At 36.3% G+C, this 10696-nt stretch overlaps 1 long non-coding RNA gene across 4 annotated transcripts; it reads left to right on the top strand.

Moving 5' to 3' along the window:
• The first annotated feature begins 6 nt into the window (after nucleotides 1-6).
• Nucleotides 7-3479, top strand: LOC109593820 (uncharacterized). Of its 4 annotated transcripts, none has more exons than XR_002191165.1 (4): nucleotides 7-2438; nucleotides 2487-2815; nucleotides 2869-2958; nucleotides 3004-3479. It is a non-coding gene; the product is annotated as an uncharacterized LOC109593820 (long non-coding RNA). The 4 variants fall into 4 exon arrangements; XR_002191164.1 differs by having other exon boundaries at nucleotides 2864-2958; XR_002191163.1 differs by having other exon boundaries at nucleotides 2487-2958; nucleotides 3004-3167; nucleotides 3371-3479.
• The last annotated feature ends 7217 nt before the right edge of the window (nucleotides 3480-10696 follow it).

The raw sequence follows: 10696 nt of genomic DNA, 5'->3' as shown, positions 1-10696 counted from the left end.
CGAAGAAATGAACCATCAAATATTTGAAAAGTGGTTTGAAGATAAACTATTGAAGAATATCCCACCAGACTCAATAATTGTGATGGATAATGCATCATACCATTCCAGAAGGCAAGAAGTTTTGCCCACTAGCAATTGGAGAAAAGGAGATATGATTACCTGGCTAACAAATCATGGTATTCTTTTACCGGCTAGATGTATTAAGCAAATCTGTATGCTCTCATTAAGAAACATAAGCAAAAATATAAAAAATATGTAACAGACAAAATGGCTAGAGCAGAAGGACATGAAGTTGTAAGACTATCTCCTTATCATTGTGAACAAAATCCAATAGAAATGGCATGGTCACAAGTCAAACATTATGCTAAAAGTAACAATAAAGATTTCACACTAACAGCACTACAAAACTAGTAGATGAAGGATTTCATGAAGTAACTCCCCAAAGGTGGTCAGATCTAATAAAACACACTCATGAAAAAGTGGAAGATGCGTATTTCGCAGCTGATAGATTAGAAAATTGGAGGCAAGTTGAAGAATTCATCATTCATGTTGATGAAGAAGATGATGAAGATGAATTTGATATGGAGGAGAGTGACATCAGTGATTCTGATAGCTCAGATGACTCAGATGTTGATAGTTAGAGGCTAAACAATGGGGAAACAGTCCACTGCTTCATTGCAGTAAAGGGCTTGTGAGTTAATACCCACTTGAAGAATACCGTTAAAATTAGGTGGGGAAACAGTCCACTGCTTAATGCTAGAGGACTAAAACAGCCCTCTGTGCTTAATGCAGTAGAGGGCTTGTGAGTGAATACCTGCTTTATTTGTCGATTAATCTTCCATGGCCTTTTTGTGAAAATGCTGTCGTTTCTCAACATAGCAGCCTCATAGGGTGATAGGGTAAGGGGCCAGTGATGCAGTGTCACCTATTCGCGATGGTACTGGCCATTACCCTTGTCTAGGGTGCAAGAACACTGCTATATTTACTATTTTTCATTGAGAAATTAATCATTTTTAAATAAAAATTAAATTTTATTAAAAGGTGTGAAAAATTAATTTAACCACGTGTTAATGACATGCAAATATTATGCATGCATGACGCTTTTGTGATGTCATCAATTAGAAATAATACGTAATGGCAGCTCTCTTTCATCTGCACCAGAAAAACTCTTTTAGAACCTTCCAGAGTACCTAGAGACTCCAAAATTGGTACAGATTTTCAGAAGAACCTGTTATGTAAGTATACCAAGTTTCAAATAGCTAGCCTAAGTAACAAAAAAGTTAAAGGGGGTGGTGGTGGTTTCTTCTCAACTGAAACTGACTATATCTTGATACAGATCTTGCCTATCCTGTGTACTTGTTGACACAAGTACAATAATTATTATTAGCGGCTGGTTGAATTAGCATTTATAAGTACACTGGCTAAAATTAAGTGTCGCAATTAATACCCACCCTAAGGTAGTACCAATGCAAAATATTCTAGCTGTAATCAATGGAGCTGGCCAAGGGTCTATCACCAAAATTGCCAGTTAAGTCAGGATTGACTTGTGTTGTGAGTTTCACATACCTTTCCTAGCTCTACTTAGTTTCATTTTCATTTAATGCTTGTTAGTCATTATGTTAGCTGTTGGCACTAATCATTATTACAGTGATGTGGCATGGTACATAAATTCTTTATGTAAAAGTTAAACCTGACCTTTTCTGTCTCTGCCTTAAACTGTGCCTTTTTTCCATTAATATTACCCTCTCCTAAATGCTTTTGTTACAGTGATAGTTAATCTTATGTTTATGACCTGGCTACAATTGTCCGTTCTTCACTTATGGCCAATATACATGCAAAGTAGCGCATTGGGTCAATGTTCTCATAGTCATTGTCTACATCGTGTAGCACTGGGTTGTGATTGAGGTCACTGAAACAACTCTGCTTTTAAATTGTTTTTAGGATGAGGATGCCATCAATGCTGATGTGCCTCTAGCTAATGACTCGATCTCCTGACAAGCCTGTATCAAGCTATGAGTAAGTTACAAATTATTGCAATGTGTACACTGCAATGATGAAATGATGACATTAGTGCATGTTATGGTAATGCTGAATGTGCAAATTAATACATAATGATATCTTTAGGTTTCTTTAATCTTCTATAGTGCTCCAATGGTTCCATTACTGCAAGAATATCAGACATCATCCTCCATTTTGGATACTAGAGATTCGGAAACAATTGGAAAGGTTCAGAAAAGTTTGTTTTCATGAAATTTAACCATAGTCCCTGTACTGCATGTCGTACTTTGGTCTAGTTTGTGAGCAACTATGGCAACTAGCTGCTTATTTGGAGGTTCAATCCTTTATTGTTTATAGGTAAACCTATCGTTTATGACAGAGTGCAAACTACGTCACCTCATGTTGAATGCAATAGTGATCGTGAAATCAAGATTTTAAAGGTTTTTCCTTTATCTATTGCCTGATTATCTTTTGCACAATTTTTATAGATGCCTTCAGTCAACTCAGAAAAAATTTGGTGGATTGTCACAAGTCATTACTATAGTTTGGAAGAGGATGAGTTAGTTACAACTGCTTTGTCGCAGTTCAGAAGGCAGTCAATGGATTCCACACCCCCTCTATCCAGTCCTAGTAGTTGTCAGAGAGAGAAAACCAGGAAAGGTTACCACTTCTCACTTAATACCAAATGGCAGTACAGTAGCCATGACCATCTGTTCAGTTTGGGTCTCTTTAGAATGATGGGTCTTTATGCATGATCAAATGACTGAGGATAACGTAAGGAGGGAGGTCAAAACTGTATTTGATGGACTAATGAGAGGTGAGCTTCCATTTCTGTTTACTTACCTTCAAAGTACAGGTATACTAGTACAGGCCACCAGATACCCTGCCCCCTACATTTATCAAAATTCATGTTTAGTATCAGATTGTGACAAATATCCTCTATTGAGAAAAGCTACATATGTTAGTTATAATTTTAATAATTTCAAAAGGATTATCTTAATTTAGATGGTCCTTGACTTCAAAATGACTGTTGAAAAACAATGTCAAAAAGAAACATTTAGTAGGAACTGCATGGGCTATATAGCAGCATAGATTAATTGAATAAGCAACACATTGCAAGGAGACAGTTGGTTTGAAACACGTCTTATGTGATTTAGACAAAAATACAGGTACTTGAGATTTTATTGCATGTATACTAATTGATAAATGCTGCTGTGAACAGAAATGACTGCTCTCAGGTGCCTTGCTTATTTTCTAACAAAGTCAGAAAAAAAATTAAGGATTACCTCAGATGCTGTGGACATTCCATTTTGTTTTAGATGCATCACCCTAAAATATTTATTTTGTACTTTTAATTAATCAATTTTTGTAGCATTGTACATCACCTGAAGAAGCTGTGGACACAAGCAATAATCACTCATATATTATAAAATATGTTGACAGTAAGTTCTACCCCAATTCTTTATTGCGATTGAACAGAAGCTGTATTATGAATGTTCTTCATTGAAAAGTGCCATATTTTCGTTGCAAGCAATTGATTATGCCTTCAATATAGAGTATCCTAGTTCTATCAAGGACGCATTGCTGTTTATTGATGTGAATCTGCTTAAGTTTAAAGCTCATTTCAAAGAAAGGTTGAATTACTCTAGCATAGTTTCTGCTGTATCCTCTTTTTCTTCCCAACTGCTGCCAGCCACATCCAAAATGAAAAAATTAACAATCCTCTCACGTGGATTTTCTGCTTGGTTTCCTTCATAGCTGACCATCTCTTGACAAAACAGGTTGTCACCTATAGCCAAATTATTTTGCAGCCCTACTGGAAACGTGGGGGGTTAAGGTTGGCAAAACTACGACACCCAGTTTTGTCAACAGCTTGCCACAAGGCACTCTCCTAGAATGGACTTAAGTATAACCCTCCATTTCAGTTCTCCATCCCGTTGCTTCACAGGATGTCTCATGCTGTTCTCTCTGTTTGCAGTCTGACCATAAAACTGGGGACTGTGTGTCAGCCACCTGGGATAGGAAGGCCTCTGCTCCCTCCTTAAAGTCAGGGAGAGTACACCCATACCCCTCCAAAGAGGCATGCAAGAAGTTTAATAATGGCTATTGCCAGCACATCAAATGCAAATATTCTCACATATGCAGCACTTTTTCCAGGCACGTTGCAGTTTAGGTCCTACCAAATTAATTAATTAATGACATCAATTAATTGAGTGATGTCACTTCCGCAATAATAATTTTTAATTGTTTGTTGCTAATGTAATGTTGCTATGTATTTTTTAATTTATTATTATTAAAAAGTATGATGAATTACAAGTCTCTTTATGCTTCTATCACATATAATGAAGACAAAGCTATGATATGGCTAATGAATAATAATCTCTTAGCCAATGCCATGAACTGCAAGAAATGCAGTACACCTTGTAGAATTGTCACCAAAAAGGAATCAAAAATCTGGAGAAGTCCTCAAAAGGGGTGTCAAGCTGTTATTTCTGTTCAAAATGAATCATTCTTCTCCGGAATTCACTTGAAGCTTAACGAAATTGTGGACATAATATATTGGTGGTCCAGGAAAGCAACAATTCATGTCACTATGCATGAAACAGGCCACTATGAGCATACTATCGTTGATTGGTTCAACTTTCTAAGAGATGTATGTGCACAATATTTCATTGACCACCCAACAACCATTGGTAGCCCTGGAAGCGATTGTAGAGATTGACGAATCGAAAATTGGAAGAAGAAAATATAATAGAGGAAGATATGTGGAAGGTCATTGGGTTTTTGGTGGGATAGAACAAGGTACAGGAGAATGTTTTATGGTTGAAGTTCCTGATCGCTCAGCAGCAACATTGCTACCAATAATTTTTAAACATGTCAGACCTAGTACCACCATTATAAGTGACAAATGGAGAGCGTATTCCTCTCTAGCTTCAAGTGGAATGATTCACTTAACTGTCAACTATTCTCTGAACTTTATAAATCCTATTAATGGTGCTCATACACAATCCATAGAGAGCACATGGTCTCAAGTTAAAAGGATGATGCGAAGCACAGGAGTAATGAACACTTCTAGTGAGCTTTTTTCGACTTATTTACAAGAGTTCCTTTGGAGAAGGAAATTCAATGATACAGACCATTTTGAGTCTATAATAGATGCTATTAAAGAACAATATCCACTATAAACTTTAATTTAAAAAAACTAAACCCAAAACCCAAAACCCTAAACTAAAAAAAACTAAACCCAAAACCCTGAACTAAAAAAAACTAAACCCAAAACCCTAAACCCTAATACCTAAACTAAAACTAAACTAAAAAAAACTAAACCCAAATCCCTAACTAAAAAAATTAATATAATTATTTTATTAATTATTTGTTATTATTAAATTAAAAATTATTATTGCGGAAGTGACGTCACTCAATTAATTGATGTAATTAATTAATTAATTTGGTAGGACCTAAACTGCAATGGAGCCCTTTTTCCAGTCCGGATCACGTTGCTTCTGCTTGTCCAAAAGCTCTGCCTATAAGGCGCCTGAGTCAGACTGTTGATCTCCCATCACTTTGAGGTGCTATAAGGACCCCTAGTCTATTACTACTATCCATTGTAAAGTAAACATGATTATGTGAACTTTCATTTCATTTTATTATCCTACCACTAATTCCAGCACAAATGTTTCCATTGATGTTGCAGAAAAGAGTATGAAAAAAGAGGTGAAATTGTTGATGCTGTTCCACAGTAAAGTTAAGCAAGTTACAGCTGACAATATGTGATCCTACCACCAATTCCAGGTTGAATGAACATTATAAGGACTACTCCGTGTCTTAACAATTGATTTTTTAGATGCAATCATGTCTTAAAATTCAGGAAGTTTTTTATAAGGGTATTTCAAAAGTCAAAGACTATTGGTTAAGATTTGAATACCAGCATAAAGATAGTTCACTTATTAGTAACGCTACTGCGTTACTAAGTAGAATTCACTCCCAAAATAAATGGCTGCCACAACTTTTTTGCAGCCTTGCTTTACCGGGAAAACCAGCTCTATGCTTACCAGACTTCTTAGAGGACCTTATCTTGACCAGAGGACTCCAATGGTACCACTAGCGTGGCTCTAAACCTTGTCTAAGAGGAAAGTGAAAACTCGGCAAATTTCCCGTTTTGTTCATTCCACTTTTTTCGTCTTCATCATCTTCTGTCAATCCAGTTAATGGAGGGTATCATGGTGTTTGGTGAATGCTACAGGGCTAATTTTTATACCATTCTACTCCAACTGGCCATGCGCAAGTCCACAACTTCTGAAAAGTTTACCAAAGGGGAAAAACTGCACTCTCTATCACTGCCTACACAAGCATGTGCTCTTCAATGGGAGCCATGTTTTTAATTATTATGGGCGCCGCGTTATCATAAGGGGTGTGGCTGCGCATGCTCAGATGCAACATAGATAATAGAGTAAATGAAAGGGATTGGAAACAGAAGCATGGGTGTAGCCTAACCTCCATTCATTTGTATTGCTGCTAGGCTGACAGAGGCTTGTTGAAATTTTTTGTCACAATTTACCCTTGATTTCCTTTCTTTTAGGAGCAATATCTCGCGAATAAGTGTTCCTATGCAAGTGAAATTAATGCATCAAGAAGCTTAATGTTTCCTCTTTATAATTCTGTTTTCTTTTGTATAAATAATTTTACTATGTTCATGTTATGGCACTTTTAAAACCATAAAATGTATTTTTTGTCACTATAATTCCTTTTTTGAAAACAAGCTAGAGTAAGATACAAGATCTTTATAATCATATGAAAGAGCTTTCATTTGCATATGGAATGATACTAGTTAGAGTTAGAATCCATGAAGCATGAGTTTGTTACAACAGAAAAAGGGCAAAAAGTGAAAAAATTTTGTTGTACTTATAACTCGTTGCAAAATAGCGTTGCATAAGTAAAAACCTTGCTGCAGGTAGTCCAACACTTTCTATATGGTATGGTAGGTATATCATAAGTAAGCGTCCCCTTGGATCTCCATAAATATCCTTTGAAGTCCTTGCAGTACAGCCTCACTAATGGAGGAGATGGGAAATCAACCTGGTATTGGGCTGGTAACCAATAGCAACATCAACCAGCCTACGCCCCCCGTTTCCAATCCCTTTCATTTACTCTAATATCTATGACTGCATGCGTGCACGTGATTACTAGCAAAGAGTAAAGTCAGTAAACAATCTGCTTCACCTGATGATGGAAGATCTAGCTCAAGAAGTTAGGCCAGGTACTTATTAGTCTCACTAGCCAGACCATTCCCCAGCCTACGTCCACCCCAATGACTGTAGGCTGGGGAATGGTCTGGGATGCAAAGATTAGGACTTGGAATCATGTTCTTTTGCTGTCTGGAAATTAGTGCTCTATTTGTATTTTACTTAAATTTTACTAGGTCCTTTTTTCTTGTGGATTTATTGTATCCAGCAATACTGGAAATTTCTCTTATTGACACAAATGTCAGAAATGAGATCTCATCAAGTGTTTTGCCTAGTGTACTTACGCCATGTACTATTGCAAGCGATCGTAATGCTAGTGGTAAATAGAAAAGACTCAAACCTGGGACATATGTTTACCACTTTTATGATATGATAGATGCAAGAAATGCCACCTTGTCAGCATTCATATATAATGATGGACTTGAAGAAAAAAAAGTGAACTAAAATTCGATGTAAAGCTTAAAGATTCCTGGCCGGTGAATAATGCACATAAGTTCTTTGTTCCAGATTCTATCATGAATACATATGCTGTGAAGCTGGCTGTACCATATGTATTTGTTAGCATTTCTACCATAACAACAAAAGAAGCCATGTGATATACTATGATGGAAGCTTCTAATTTAGTCCCGACAACAGAGATGCAACATAAAATTGAAAGTGGAAAGTAAGCAAAACAAATATTTAATAACATGGTTGAACGAACATTATAAGGACTAATCCGTGTCTTGCTAATTGGTTTTTACATGCAATCATGTACTAAAATTTATGAAAGTTTTTTATAAGAGTATTTCAAAAGCCAAAGACTATTTATTGGTTAAGATTTGAATACCAGCATAAAGGTAGTCCACATACACATGCATGGTGTTGGCTGGTTAGAAATGCCTCCATCCCTGGGCAACATATGAATATGTTATCCCCATGCAATGAAAAATTAACTAAGAAATCATCGATATTTTATCAATCAACTATAGCATACATCCTAACAATGTGATTGGCATGATGAGAGATGCTGCATCTGTGAAGGAGTCAAGGATATGAAGGAGGCAAGGATAATTTAGGAGATAGCTATACTAATCACAAAAAACTTGCTTTGGAAGAGAGAAGGATTATGTTGTCATTTAACAAAAAAGACCATAAAGGAGACACTGATCGTGGCCGTTTACTACAACTACTGATGCAGGGTTGGAATTATTGAGTGCCTATAAGATGCCAGAGAGCTTGGCCAGAAGCAGTAAAAAGGTCACAAATAATTGACAACATAATGAAGGCTCTACAAAAAGGTGCTGGATCCTTATCAATTTGCACAGAAGGAATTAGTAATGAAGAGGTCATGGCAATCAACATGTTAGCTATGTTGAAACTCTTAGGGGTCTTCTTTGGGGCGGGATTTCATTACTGCACGAGGAAAGTACTAATGTTTCTAAAATGTTTTGACAATTGACCTCAAATTTCATTATAGGAGCCTCAATAAAACATCTTCCCCATTTGATACACTTGTAACCTCTAGAAGTGTATCAAAAACTTTACCAAAAATGCTGAGTGTCTTTACGCGTCAATTCAAAAGTAACAAGGGTTAGATGCAGGCACAGTAGGGGTCATAGGCAATGCATATAAGCCGTGTATTACTGAAACATTAATGACAATATTTATCTACTTATATTAACCATTCATACATGTTAATCAATCGTTGTGTTATCATATTTATCATTTCATTATTATGTTAATCAATTGTTGTGTTATCATATTTATATTTCATCATAACTTTACGCTACATAAGTTCTGCCTGGCTGACCCTTCCTTGCTGGCACTTCAGTGGCACACACCCTGCCCTTCTTTACAGTAGGGCATAGCTCCCTCAACAACCCTTAGGGATCGCTGCTGCATGTTATGCCTTCTCCTTCTGCCAAGGTGTCGCTGGTCCCTCTGGCCACCTCACAAACCCCTATTGTAGCAAAAGTCGTCAAGCAGATTTAAGCAGAGACAATAAAGGAGATGCTAGTTAATAATTTATCATTGATTGTGAGTTTGTCACAACTGATGCCAGTCTCTTCTAAAATGAGGAAATTTTATTGATGCTCCACTCACGTGGATCCTTTCTTTATCCTACAGCTTTAGGATGGCAGAACTATGACACCCATTTCCCTCAATAGCTAGCAGCAGGCACCCCTTGAGTAGAATTCTCCAATATTGTTCATTTGTTGACGAAAATAAAAGTACACTATATTCCTTCATTAACCAATGGAATTTAAAATAAGGAAGCTGTTAATAATAACATCAGTTGTGCATTTCCAAATCTATTTCCAATTTCAGATGCTGATTTCATAGCACTGAAATTACGAAATGTAAATATTGGTTACTATACATGTATTTCAAATATTTATATGAAGACCAAAGATTTTCGAAACATCCATGTTTTAGGTAGAACTTATCGTCATTATTATTAATTTTTAATAGATATTTTGCTTTGAATACTGAAATGAGACTTTGCACACAAAGATTTTATGTAAAACAATATACATGACAGCCACTTAAAAGTTCAAGAATTACAAAAGCTTAGCTAGCGTTGAATTTTCTAAAAGTGTTCTTCATTTTGGATCTTGTCTAAGAGGTACAAAAAAGGGGTTTACTGGCCATATTTTTACAGTGCTGCAGACTGCCAATGGCCCCAATTGGCACATATTTTCAATATTGATCCTTTATCGACAACACGAAAATCAAAAGCTTTAATTGGCAATCCTTGTCTTGTAGGTTGGCATTTTTATCACAGGATATCCACTTTCATAGAAATAATCTAAAAGGTGTTTAAAGCAAAAGATTATTGGTTTAGGATTGAGTATCAGTACCGAGGGAGTCCTCATATTCATGGAATTGCATGGTTGAATGATGCTCCTAATATCCCCGTTAATATGTTGCTTGAAGTGCCATTTAACAATAGTTATCATTGATTCTAATTCAATTGCTAATGGTAATACATTACAATTGCTAAATTTAAAAATTAACAAAGCAGACAAGACTGAATTTGATAATGTGTTACACTACAGGCCAAGTTTCAGGACGATAAAGGACTCATGCAGGATGACTTTCAACACAGTGTTTGAGTCTGTGGCAGAGAAAGGTGCCTTTAGTCATCGTCTAAAAGATTTTAGATGCTTGCTATCTATAAGAAAAAGCTACAGTATGGTGCAATCAAAAAGCTGAGTAGCACATAAAATTTCGTAGGTACTTTTTTACTTCGCTATTCTTTGTTACTCTTCACTACATTACACCCAGAAAGTACTGGGGTATGGCAAGCCAAACGTTTCAAAATTAATTTATTCTGATCTCCATTACTTTACGGAGATAAAACGAACCTAAGATCTAAGGCAAGACAGTCACGCCCATCAATTATTGATCTAATAAGATGGCGGCAGGTGGTGGTAACAATGATGAAGAAGTATATTCGTTTATGCCAAGAT

Source organism: Amphimedon queenslandica, unplaced genomic scaffold (genome assembly GCF_000090795.2).
Source record: "Amphimedon queenslandica unplaced genomic scaffold, v1.1 AMPQUscaffold_13504, whole genome shotgun sequence".
NCBI lineage: Eukaryota > Metazoa > Porifera > Demospongiae > Haplosclerida > Niphatidae > Amphimedon > Amphimedon queenslandica.
The sequence above is the reverse complement of the archived record's forward strand: the minus strand, read 5'-3'. Positions and strand labels throughout refer to the sequence as shown.